Source organism: Taeniopygia guttata, chromosome 2 (assembly GCF_048771995.1).
Source record: "Taeniopygia guttata chromosome 2, bTaeGut7.mat, whole genome shotgun sequence".
Classification (NCBI taxonomy): Eukaryota; Metazoa; Chordata; class Aves; order Passeriformes; family Estrildidae; genus Taeniopygia; species Taeniopygia guttata.
Window position 1 is genome coordinate 106819970 of NC_133026.1, and position 13560 is coordinate 106833529.

Sequence of the window (13560 nt, forward strand, 5' to 3'; positions counted from 1 at the left end):
GATTTCTGTGGCTGAAAAAAAAAAACACCAAAAAAAACCCACCAAAAACAAACAAACGAAGAACAACAACAACAAAAAAAACCCAACCAAAAAACAAAGGAGACTGTTATGGAGGAAAAAGTTAAAGGCATTTTGGAGGCCAGGAAAATGAACTACAGCATAACCCTTCTGAGCTTTTTGGGTGAGGACAAAATTTGAAGTTTATGTGCTATCCAGGGAATGATAATTTCACTGGGACTTTCTGGGCTTGGTATTGAAGAAGCAGGTCTCATCACTCTGAGATTTTTGCACAGCAACACTTTGACATCTTGAAGTAAATACTGTGAGGTTTGTGTGACTTTAGTTTATCATGTGTTTTACATCCTTGTCACATAGGTAAATGATCCAAGAACTCGAGAAATTCCTGATTTAAGTAGACATCAAATACCAGGTGTAAAGCAAAGTTTTGTCAGAGAGAAAACTGTCATATTTGTCTCTGAAAGAACTTCGAGTCCATGCTTGAACTTCTCTTTTGAGATAAGTCTTGCTCTTCTCAGGGGCAAGGCTGGGCTTTTCTATCTCACCACTGCTGTCCTTCCTGAGGACTTTGGTAAAAGGTAGTACTTGGATTTTCTTTCTACTTTGGTGGATGTTGAGGAGATAAAAAGACTGTGACAGCAGGAGGAAGGAGTTGAAGTTGTTGAGTTTTCACTGTTCACTGCTGCAGAGGAGACCACAAGAAGAAGGAAAGCTGAGGCTAAATCTTGATTCCAAAGAAAGAGGGACATTTCCCTCTTCTACTGTAATAAGCAATGACAGCTGCAAAGGCATACCCTGTCTTGCAATGCAATATTTTTTTTGCCTTTCCCCTACCCACAAGCACGGCCCTTTCTGGCTGCCTAATGTTAAATATTGGTAGCTCAACCTGGAAGACAGCATGGTAGACAACTCTGGACATAACCTCTAAGAGAAACAGGTGGTAAACATGGTGAGTTGTGAGAAACAGGTGGCTCCTGAAACAGGTAGGGGTAGGAGGAGTATAGGGAAGGGCATACAACCATTTGGTCCATGTCACCAACACCTTCTGCACTGGAAAGGTAATATCTCTAGCAGAGCTGACTGTGAGGGAAACCAGGAGCAAGTATTCTTTCTAGAGTAATCTCCCAGCTTCCTTTCCTTGTGTTCACCCTGGTTTTATGGGGCACATCATAAATCAGTGCCAGTAGCTTTGCCACAACAAAGTCCCAGATGCTGCTCTGGGTGAAACCCATGTCTGTAGGGGCTGAAGTCAGAGCGATGTCATGTGTGTCCAGTGCCTTGTCCACGTGCCACTCAGGAAGGAATTAAGCTGCCTTCTGGATAGGTGCCCACAAAGGATGCAATAACTCTGCTCTGAACATGCCCCGGTCCTCAGTGTTGACATACAAAGGTTCAGATGCCTGACTTTTAGATAGCTGAGGAAGTTACTGCCACTTTTCCCCAGCAGCCTGGAGGTTTTTAACACTGCTTTCCACAACAGTTTTTCACCAAGGACTCGCTCCTCAGCATGCACGTTGAGATGCACTAAAAAATGCAATAGTACTTGACTTCCTGTCTAATACTAAGATATGATGGGACCAGTTTGAAACTCTCTTTTTGCCACCTCAACAGCAAAACAACACAGGTCAGAAGAAAGGAATACCCCATGCAAAGACAGCCCTGGTCCCATGTAAAGGTGCTTTATACTTCCCTACTTAACTAAGCCCTGTGGAAACTTCCAGGGTGCTCCAGAGCCAAGGAAAGGTCTCCCCTCTGTCTGCAGTTCAGCAGCTTGGGGCAGTAAGGGCAGAAGGAGCCTTCAGAGGTGTGGGTCTCCTTGCTGTGGTGTTGCCAGTGGTCAGCTTCATGGCAATTTTGTTTTTTCCTCCTATGTTTTTTTGAAACCTTTATCTGGGTTAACCTTCAGTCTGGTGGTGCAGATGTTCATCAGCCTGCATTCCTTTGAAAATAATGGGCTGTTTGTAGGGCAGTGATTGTCTCCATTAAAAAAAAAAAAAAGCAAAAGAAAAAGACAAAAACCCTTATCCTTGAAAATGAAAAAGCATGCCTCTCCTACTCTGTCATCTCTTCTAACACATTGCACTGAGGGTTAAAGGCGTGTCTCCATCTCCTCCCCAAATGTCTTTATTAATAGCTTTCAAATATTGGCCTCCTTAGGCCATGGACAGATGCAGCTCTGGACATGCTAGAGGCTGCATAGCACTCAAGGAGATAAGACAGTTTAGTTTAACACAGCACGAATGATTCCAGCCTCAAGTCCCAATCAAAGAGATTTACAGCTGTTTTAAAAAGACAGTAACGTTGACTTGACTGGTGAAAGAATGCATGAAACCACTCTCAATAAAAGGTCTGGTTTTAGCAAGTAAATAAATATTAGAAGCAGAACACACACAACTTGACTGTTATTTCATTAAAAATTAGGGTCGTAGCCTAATTGTAACACACCACCAATATTTGTGCTTTTGGAATTAACAGTCAATACCCCACAAGACAGACATATCCTTTAGTTAAAACAATTATAAAAAAGACATTGAAACAGATCTCCTTTGTCACCATTTAGGAGCAATTTAATGCACTCTGTTCCTAATATTTTATGATGCAGAAATTCTATTCTCTAATTTCCTTTTCAAGCCTCTGTCCCAAAGGGGTTTTAATTTGATGTTTTCTACTTTAATGTAAGAGACCTTGCTCAGCACCTCCCCGGATCAAGCCCTGGGAGAGGCATTCAAAGATGAGAAGAAGCCAGCCTCCCCCTCTGCAGAGGGACAAAGGAGACCCCACACCATGTGAGGGGTGCCTCTGCACCGATGCTAATGAAGTGACCATCTGCAATCTGCATCAAATAATTATAAGTTGCCTCCCCTGGCTGCGCTCCATGTGCTGGCACAGCCGGGTGGGCGGCGCGGCGCGGGCTGCTGGTGCCCGAGCACGGGGGCAGCAGGGGCTCGGGGAGCGGATCATGTTTATCCCTTCACCACGAGGCACACAACCTGCTGAGCAGACAGGTGCTGGCTGTGCTGATGTCCATGGGCGATGAAGCCTGGTTGTCCTAGTAGCTGACATCTATATCTAGATCTATCTGGATTTTTAAACTGATACAACATGAAGAATGTCACTCTCTGTTACTGTATGTGTGTATCTCATGGATATCCTTTAAGCACAATGTCTTGACCACGTCTGCCCTGCTTTCTTCAGCTGATGGGTTTTGCCATTGTAATGGGCTATTGTTTTCCACAGTTTTTTAAATTTATCCTTCAGTTCAAATGCTTCTGGACATGATTACAGTTAGACTCTTTCCCCAGTACTTTAACAACTCTATTGTTTCTACTTATGCTAAAAAACTTAAGACTTCATCTTAATAAAGCACAGCTATTGAAACCAAAGTAAATTCTGCCTTAACATATTAAAAAACTTTAGAAGAAGCCTACAGAGCTAAGCATGCCTAAACCCTATTGATGTCACAGGGAACCTATTACATTACATGTACTATAGCACTGCAGTAAGTTTAGAGCTTCCTTTTTTCTTCCTTTTTCTGCCTTGTATCCAGCTGCCTCTCTGCTGGTATTAAAATATTTTGTTGGCTTTGCTTGGTCCAAAGTTTAAATAAAGCGAGCACAAGCTTTTATAAAATATGTTCCCAAGATTTTCTGTGAAAAACAAGGATGACATAAATTTTTACATCAATTGACTTTCTTCAGTAGTATTTCAGACCTTGCTACAGCAGAACTAGAGACAGCTAGAGAAAAAGACAATTAGAAATACAAGACTTTTTTTTTCTGTGAACAGAAAAAAATTTTACTTAATTGAGTCTTCACTGCCTTGCTTGCAAGAGGAAACATTAAACAGTACGGTCAAAGGACTTTCAAGAAAACATTGTGGGTGTCACCCATGGCAAGACTGGCAAGATAAGTCTTATCTAGTCTTTGGTCCATTTGAGGTAGGCAGCATCCTGTACCAAAGGCTTTTTTGCTCCAGACCAGAGCTGAAGTCAGAACTGAAAGACAAGAGGGTGTTTCAGGTTTCAGCCCAGTTCTGGTTAGCTGCAGTCCTTCCCTGCTGATTGCCTGTCCTGGAGATCCAGCTGGGGTCACTGGTGGGAGTACTGTGACTGCTTCCCATCTGCCTGTCCCCTCCTGGAAAAACAAAGGCAAGCATTTTCTGGTAGTGCTGGTGGTGACAGCCTTCCAGCAGCATGGATTTGCATGGAAATAGTGAGGTCCTGGAGTGTGACCACCACTTGCCAGCAGAGGTTTACAGAGGATGGGGTTAATGGGACAGCCCCTCCTCTCTGTCAGCCCCTGGCAGGCACAGAAGTTGTGACAACCATCCAGCTGTGCAGCTTCCCTTGCTGCCTCCCTCAGGTCATGGAGCAGCTGAATCCAGGACCAAGAATACTGCAGTTTTCTAGCAACATGCCTGCACGCACAAGGAGGGATAACTAACTCCAGGCAAGTGGTCTTGAGAGATGGTATCAGGCCCTTGTCTCAAAGTGGCTTTGTGCTGTACATCCTCTCATACAATCTGGGACATTGGGCTTATATTTTGTACATTTTCCTTATTCTTTGGAAGTCTTCCCTTGCCCACATACGGTATCTGGCTGACATACAGGGAATCACAGGAACAGAAATCGCTGTGGTATGGGGGAGTAGTAGCTAATCTGTTGGGATTGTACAGATATTGTCACATGCCTTTAAAAGTCAGTTTCATCTTCTCCCTCCAGGCTGTTTTCAGCATCCTTGATACCCTTGTAGATAAATGAAGGTGGCAGAGAGACCACCTTTATAAACAATGAATTTTTCATCTCTCTAGTAACCCATGTGACCCTGTGCAGGCTTATCCACATTTTGTAGATTCTCAGGTCCTTGCAGCAGTCCTTTGCAGAGGAAAAAGCCAGCTAAAAGTGTAAGGTAACTTAGGACCAGGGGCATACTCCTTTTTCTTCTAGGATTTCAGCTGTCTTCCTAGGACTCCCTCCCTCAGGAGCTGCTTTTAGGGCTCTTGAGCTTAGCTGGTGCCAGAGCTGCCTTGCACCTGTGTCACAGCCCAGCCATTATTGAAAACAAAGAAAATTATCATCTGTCCTTCGAAGGAGATTTTTAAAGTAAAATGAGTGTTTTTAGCTGTCAGGAGGCAGATCTTACAGACCCACTCCCCTTGCAGGTGTGCAGCTGCCTCTCACCTTCCTCTCTCCCATCGTCAAGCAGATGGAAGCAAAGGGGTTGCAATCCAGACAGGTGTAAGGAAAAGGCTTTGGGGAGGGTCCAGGACAGAGGTAACAACTTTAAATTGGCCTTTGGACAGAAACTCAGGTGTACTTTTTGTTCTCCAGCCCCACCAAATGATCAAATGAAGCTGAAACATTCCTTCTTCTCCACAGCTGTGAGGACTTAAAGAGCACAGCTGTCTGGTTCAAATGCTGCCAAAGCCACAGAAAGAACTTGCCATAAGAAAAGTCACCACACTGCGTGCCAGAGTTAAGTATAGAAAGGAGGATTCTGTGACAGGAAAATGCTAATTCCAGGGCTGCCCGAGGTAAGATGTGGTTAGCAAATCCTGGTTGAAGCATCCGGACAGAAGTTCCTGCTGTGGCACAGCATAGGAAAGGAAAGACCTGCTCATACACATATCACTGGCCAAACAAAGATGAGCCCAGGTTTGATCACCAATGACCATCGAAACACCCCCAGAATCATTTCTGGTGCCTTCTGCCAGAGAATTGCACATGAGACCTTATCACTCTTAACATCAACCTGAGAGGAGTGCATAGCCAGGTGGGAGGTGATCTCCTCTTCCAAGTAACAAGTACATTTTTTTTTATTTTTTGGTTTTAAAGAGGTATGTATCATTATCATTAGCAAAGAAATTGTGCTTGAAGAACAATATCTGCCACAAAGATTTACAAGTTCTAATTCAATCCATTTGTATTAGTGGAAATATTTCCTATGACTTCAGTATGCCATGGATTATTGTCTTGTTATAATACTTGTCTGATCAAGAGCATCATGCTTCAGGCATCACTGCAACAACTAATCCTTATATGGCCTTCTAGCAAATGGATTTATCATACTAGAACTGAAGCATACTAGGACTCAATAACTGATATGTTGTGCAGAGGGATACAATTAGGGTAATTTAGGGTACAAATCAGCAAAAAGAAACCTAGCAGCAGGTTTACCTCTCTAAAACAGCCTATGGTAGGTGGAAGCAAAATGCAAAGAAATAGTTCCTACAGATGGACTGTCTGGCAGCTGGTGGCTGCCCTTGCACACATATTTTTTTGGAGAATGATGTCTCCTATAACCTAGAATTTACTGGCACCTCATTGTGGAAGTGTTTGCTGTGTTAGACAGCTCTTAACACCCGCAGTGTCAAAATAAAGCCATTATAGATGGGGAATAGGCATTCTGCAGTGAAAAAAACCACTTATGCATAGCTCACTCACCGGTTATTTAGGGCACTTAAAGATGAAAATACCCCACAGAGTTAAAGGAGGTCCTCTGCCTTATAATGAATTGCCGGAGTTGTCAGAAGCTCAGTGGCAAACACACCCAATAAAGAGCAAAAGGTCAGCAGATTGAAAAAGGTTAGTAGCTTTTCTACAGGGTGTTATATTTTGCTTCAGCATAAGTCATAAATACACTAACAAATGATCAGAAATAATTTTGATGGAGGATTTTAGGGATATTGCTAATTTCCTCCATATTAAGACATCCCATAATTAGCTGTACCAGTTAGTCAAGGTAAGTGGCTCAGATTTCTACTACTGACATTCCTCTACTAACAAACAGAAAATGAACTGTCTTCTTTGTAGAGTATATTTGTCTAGAAATAGCAAGCTTTGTAGCAGGACCATAAGGTCCAAAATGTAAATCCAGTCCTAAAAATATCCCATCCTGCTCTTTAAACCAAAGGTTATGGAATGCCAATGTAAAAGAGCAAGAACATTTATTCATCTTCAGGTGTGGCACCAAGACAGCACCATCCCACATCTATACAGTCAGCAAAGGATCATTCCAGCCTGAATGAGCCAGCTTTGTATGGTAACTTTTACCATTTTTACTTAATCTTTAGCTTGTTCAATGAGAAGGACATTAAAGATGCCAATTGAGCCAAATGTGTGTTTTGAGCATGCAAACATCTGCCTTCATCAGGTGGCTGGTGACTGCCAGTCATAATTGGATGAATGCAGTGAACTCCAGGTGAATGTTTCCCTTTTCTTAACACACAAGGTCTCCTCATGATACCAGATATTGTCACAGAACATAAATGACATTCTTCAGAAATATCTTCAGTCCCCTGAGCTATATGCATATACTCTTCTATCCAGTGGGAAATACACCACAAACAGAAGTTTGCAGCTGTATCCCCGACTTTAACTGCAGGAGTGAGCAGCTTGTCTCCAGGTATCTGATCTGCTGTTGGTATTGATTGATTTGCCTCTTACTGCTTCCTACAATTTTATAAACGTCCATTTCTCATTCATCCTCTCTGCTACCAAAATTTTATAAAAGGACAGAGAGACAGCATTGGTGTTTCATGAGCTGTAGTCACCACAAACAAGCAGAAATTTGTTAGCCAGGTCCAGGATGTTAGTACAACCCAGAGGGTGCCCACATGGAACACAAAAAGACAGTCAGTGTCAGCTGCCATAACTGAGATTCAGACTGAGACTAATCTACTGTGGCTAATAAATATCCACCTTTGTAACAGCATCTTCCTGTCCTTGGAAAGTATGAGCTCCACAGAAACAGATGAGAAAGCAGCCTTGATTGCTTTCCACACACAGCTTTGAACAAAAATGATGCAGGTTTGTTCTGATGGTATTTTTTAGGCAAAATTAGAAAGCAAAATTCAGAGATGTCATTTATCAAGCACAGGGGAGAAACTAGAAGGAACAGGAACAATAATCTTTCTTTTCTGCCTCAGCATTTGCATTTTTTCTCTCCAGCAGATTTTGACAGAAAACATGTTAATGTGATCTGGGAATGGTCAATTTTTTTTGCCAAACTGTGGCTAAAGGTAAACCCAGCACCTTTCATGACAATTTCTTTTTCCTATCTGGCTAACAGTAATTCTGATCAACCCATTCTGTGGTCAGGAAATAATTAAATCTGGGATGTGCTCTCAGGGATATACAAATTCTTATTTTCCTTCTAGATATTAAGAAGGGATTAACTAGGACTGTTTCAAAAGATATTATTTCTATGTTTACAGAGAAAAGAATGTGATGCATTTTAACCTTTCAGGGTGTTTTCCCGGTTTTGTTTCTTATCTGCACTCAAAAACAATTCTGAGACTGTTCAAAGGGGGAAAACCTGAAACAACCACATGAACACCAAATGATGGTGGTAAAAGGAGCAAGAGATTAATAGGAGGGGTTCATCCCTGGTTTATGCCTTTATAGTTTCCCCTAATGAGGTACAATGTTGGGTAACTGATGTAATGTGTCATGTCATAATACATCACATCCATATCAGAGTCCGTCATGTCACACAGAGTAATAGGAAATGACAGATTCAATGGGACACTATCAGCTTAGAAATTAAAAAAAAAATTCATGTATAAAGATTTAAAATATATAAAACATGCTAGTGATAAGTTTGAAAAGACGAGGAGGGGAGAAAGAGGAGGGAATTGAGAATAGACTTTACAAGACAGAAGGCAGTCCAGGGCAAAATGTCAAGTCTCAGACACATCAGTCAGAAACTCAGGCAAGCTGGATCCATGTCACCTCAACCTGCAGAAGTAGCTTAGCAATAATATCTGAGCTGCTCAGAATTTGAACTCTAGCTTTTGGGACTTTACCCACTCTAAATTAGAGTAGGTTGTAGTTAATTCCATTATTTTTTTGGTTTGGTCTACACCCAGAGAATTTGGATTCAGGAGTATGTACAGGTTCGTAATTTCATGCAAGTTCTTATCTGAGTCTGTCTCTGAACAAAAGATTTTTGCTTCTCTGTGCCAGGCCAGAGTTTGCCTGGGGAGAATATGTGGGGGAGGAAGGAACCAGAGCCATCCTTTACACCTACCCAAGGGCCTGGGCTGGCAAAGGGCTGGACCAATGCAGCTGTGGCATGTTCACACTTGGTACTTATTGTGGTTTCTGCAGATCCTGCATTAGCTGATTTGGAGCCCCTGTTGCACCAGCAGTGTGCACACAAGCATTAGCCACTGCTGACTAAGCTGCAGCCACACCACACTGCCGTACTTCAACATACTTCAACAGGGAAATCTGCTCAGGGACCCCACTGTGCATTGTCCTGCTGCTCCGTGATGGTCTGCAGGGAGACAACACAGGCTCAGGACTGAGCTATTTGTCTCCCAGCATTCCCCCAGTTTCATCCCACTGTACCTCTACTTGTGAGACAGACAATGCCGTTTTCCAGGTGGCAGCATGGCAGAGACACTGTTGGGTGTTGTGGTCCTCACAGTGATGAATAAAGGCAGGCATGGCTTGGCTCAACTTCCCCCAGGCTGCAATTTCATGGCTCAGGACACCTCTGGCAATGCCAGAAATCAAGCATATGTTCCTTTGGGTTTTTTTTTGTTTGTTTGTTTTTGTTATTTTTATTTTTATTTTTATTTTTTTTTTTCCTGGGGAGCCCCATCTTCAGAGCCAAGCCAAGATACTGCTCTTGGGGCAGGATGCTCTTGCTGACCTTCAGGGCCACAATGTTTAAACAACTGCCACAAGCTTCACTCCAAGTGCCAGACACACATGACCATCTTTTCCTGAAGACCTGAGAAATCATTCCCAGAGCAGCTGTTACTTCAGCCTTTCAGAGAGAATTCATTTGCTATCTGGGTGAAAACCTCTCACAAATTGTTTGGATAGAAACAAGAAGTACTAGTGGTACCTGAGTGACTGAAGGACAGATGAAGGAGTCTAATAATAACTCTGATGGGTAGCAAAAAGTAGCTGAAATCATTGAAATGGTTTTATTTGCACTGCAGAGCTTTGGTAAGCCTAGGAGTGAGACTTTCTGCATGTCCAAGAAGGGAGGCTGTAGGAGGTGCTGAGCAAATAGAAAGGAGGCTTCCACAAAAGGCTGCTCTATGCTCAGAGCATACATGTGGGGATGTGTTGTGCTGCTGTAATACACCTGAGGATGACTGAAAATGATGCACATTCCTCTGGGTTTGGCTCTAATCCTAAATCTGTGCTATGTGCGCTTTATATGTGAGTTTAGCAATGCACTTATTGCAGTTCATGAAGGGATTTTTTTTTGCTTTGTTGCAGATTTTATTACACTAAAAGGTGGTGTTTTAATTAACTGCTTATCAAGTGGAACTGTAACTGTAAAGATGTTTTAAAAGGTGTTTTAACTATAAACAAAACTAGATGTGTGTTGTTTAAATATGAGAAACAAATAACCAGGCAAAGTTGGAAACTATCATCTTTATGTTAAAAGTTTCTTAGCGACTGCTTTTCTTTTAAGGTACACAATGTAGAAAAGCAAACACTTTCAAGGTTAAAATGATATCTGTGCATGATGCTCAGGGATGCACTCTGTTTCTTAGGGTTTGGGGATAATGGGAGAAGGACATGTCTCTCCTATTAGAGCAAAATCCCTCTCAACCATACTCAGAATCGTTTATCTTTTTAATTTGCTTTTGTTACAATGTGCAGCTGCCAAAAACCTATTCCAGGTCACTGTGGCACGAAAGGTTCATCCTAATCTCCTGAGGCATCTCATACAGGTGATGGAGTGCAAGGAGTTTGTGACAAAGAACTTGACTGAACATGAAGAAGCAACACACGTTCTGTCTTAACAGAAATTATAGCATGGACAAGAGGGACATTGTCTTTTCCTTCTCATTTTCCCCTACCAGCATCTGCAGTGCGGTAGGGTGGGTGCTAACGCTGATTTAACACCTGTCTCCACCCGCAGCCGGATGAAAGGGGACTCAAGAGATGACACGTCCAAGGAATTCGCCTGTGCATTCCAGGGCCGGCTCACACAGCGGTGGGAGAGGCGCCGAACCGCGGGCAGGGTGCCTGGGGAAGATAACGCTCCTGATCCCAGAGCCCCAGGTGCTGCAGAAAGCCTGGTTATTTGAGCATCTTTGCCTGAAACACTTAATTTGCAGCTCTTTTGCATTAACACCGTGTATGCAGTACGCTGAGGTACAGAGGAACAGGATGGGTGATTGTGAACTTATTTAAAGTCCTTTGAAACAGCTTTGGAAGAAAGGAAAATATTGCTTGGGAATAGCCAGGCTTCATGTCACATTACATCAAAGGTGAGGGAACTAGTGAAGCTGTGATACACAGAAATTGTCTTTGTGATTTTATTTTTCTGTACCTATTGATACAAGAAAAGTTATTTCTTTTCAAGCTCCTAATTAGTCTGTATGAAGCCACTGTTTTTGCTAGAAGTGAAGTTGGCAAAAAATGTTTGAAGAACAGAACAAGAGCTACACAGCCCAAAATTTATCATCAAATGGTGTGAAGTGTGTATGGTTGCTGACACTGCAAACTCAGCTATGCTATCATGGTTTAGAGAGGGAATAGATGGAGAATATGTACTCTCTGCATTTTGAACTACACATATTGAAAACAGAGCAGTTAGAAAGAGTCTAAATCAACATGGCAGCATGCTGGCTGTTCTCTGGAATAAGGTGTTCCTGTCCCCTGCAGCTATAATGCATCAATATAATGCTATGAGATCAATAGCTCAGGCCTGTAACTGTAGATCTAGTTAAGGCAGTATTTGTATTAAACACTTTACTGTTATTAAAGTTTACTATTGCTGCTCTAAACTCTGAGGGAAACTTCTGCAAGTCTGCTATTTGTGTCAGCTGAACTCCCCATGACCTGTAGCCTAGTTAACTCCTTTTCATATTTCCCGTGTCACTGACATAAAGCTTTCTTGTTCCATGCCATGAATAACCATTTTTGGTATGTATTTTCCCAGTTAATATATTGATTTGTTACTTAAGGAAACTAAAAAAGATTTCTCTTCTATTTGTTGTCATGGTACTATAGTGGTTTTCTTTCCTTCTGCTTATGAAATAGGAGATGGAAATCAGGGAGCAGTTCAGGATTTTTTTAGCGAATAAATGTGATATATATTTTGCTAAATAATCCTTTTGTCAAGTGATCTTGGCCATTTCTCAGCTGGTAGGACACTTGTATTGAATCAAAGACATGAGATTATGAAAACTACTCTGCTCATTAGCAGTGAACATTTGTGTTTAATAAACTGAATGAGCTAAGTCTGTTTGCTCTATGTTCCTTCTATTTATACATGATTTTTAGTAGTCAACAAAATAGATACTAGGACACAGTCCCCTGTAAAACTTGCATTTATTTGGGTTTCAGGTAATGTCTTTGTCCATGATTTCAGATGTTCATAGGGAATTTCTGGGCTCCGTCTAGCCATTAAGGTCAACAAAATCTTGGGATTACTGTTTTCACAAAAATTGGTTACACAAAGGCTTTAGCAGCTCACAATATCTCGTGAGGGTGTCCCTTGCACAACAAAGAGTGTGCTGAGAGCATATTAGGGTGCCATAAGTACTTAATGAAACATTGCATACAGAGGTGGGAAGCCAGAGCTGGCTGTAGAAAGGACCCCCTTCACATCTGTTCTGTGGAGGACAGCTCATAATTCTGAAGGAACCGTCATCATCACATCCACACTGGAAGCACAGACCTCTGACATAAAAGATTTCCTGATCCTCAGTGCCTCAACTGAGCATCTGTAATACTCAAGGCTTCATCTAGGGAGCAAGGCCAATTCATCTGTTGCAGCTTTTTGGAAGACACAGTACGTCAAAAAGATCTACAACTGTAATTTCTTTTCATGTGTTCATCCTCAGTAAAATCAGATGGGACCACTCCTATGGACCTACTTCTAGGGGACCCCCTTGTTTGGATGGGTAAGGTTCCCAATTTCTTCTTTGAGAGGAAACATACAGCTTTCAGAATATCGAATTCCTGACAATTTTTGATGACCCCTTTTTTAGCTCTGAAGGAATATTTACTTTACAAGGAAAAATGGTGGTTCCCTTTCTTTGGGCCAAGAAGAATAAAATGACATGTAAATAACTTAGTAAGCATTATCTCTCCAAGGTGGTCCATGTCACAGTTCTTCACTTGCTTTCCTCTTGTCCACTTGTGTGGAGGGTTTATTCTGGCACAGAGCAGGTGATACAGCAGGTGCCATCCTTAGCCCTTTCATCTCTGTTGCCTTATCAGAGGTCATGAGAGAGGAGTGGAACCAGCCACATGTTTGATCCACGCATCTGCCTCTGAACCCTGAGGCACACAGTGCAGCCCTCACACAGCGGGAGGAAACTGTCATGCCATGGCAACAAAAGTCAGGAAGACTACTTGGACAAGACTACTGGAACCAGCACTAGTTTTTCAATGCAACTGAGCAACACAGCTTACAGTGTGGCTTCTCTCCAACCAGAACCACAAACCCTGCCTAGGGGACTTGGGCATCAGAGACATCGAGGATGGGTTGGTTTTCAGCGGAAGATTCTTCACTTGATTACCCACACCCAAAAGCATTTTAGTAATAAAAATTGCTT

The 13560-nt window shown here is 42.2% G+C and overlaps 1 long non-coding RNA gene across 1 annotated transcript in view; it reads left to right on the top strand.

Moving 5' to 3' along the window:
- The window catches only part of LOC140682408 (uncharacterized), a 31101-nt gene extending 18864 nt beyond the window's left edge, over positions 1-12237 (top strand). The window contains exons 2-4 of the long non-coding RNA XR_012054111.1: positions 3994-5550; positions 6930-7058; positions 10649-12237. This is a non-coding gene — a long non-coding RNA (uncharacterized lncRNA). The remainder of the gene's footprint in view (positions 1-3993; positions 5551-6929; positions 7059-10648) is intronic.
- The last annotated feature ends 1323 nt before the right edge of the window (positions 12238-13560 follow it).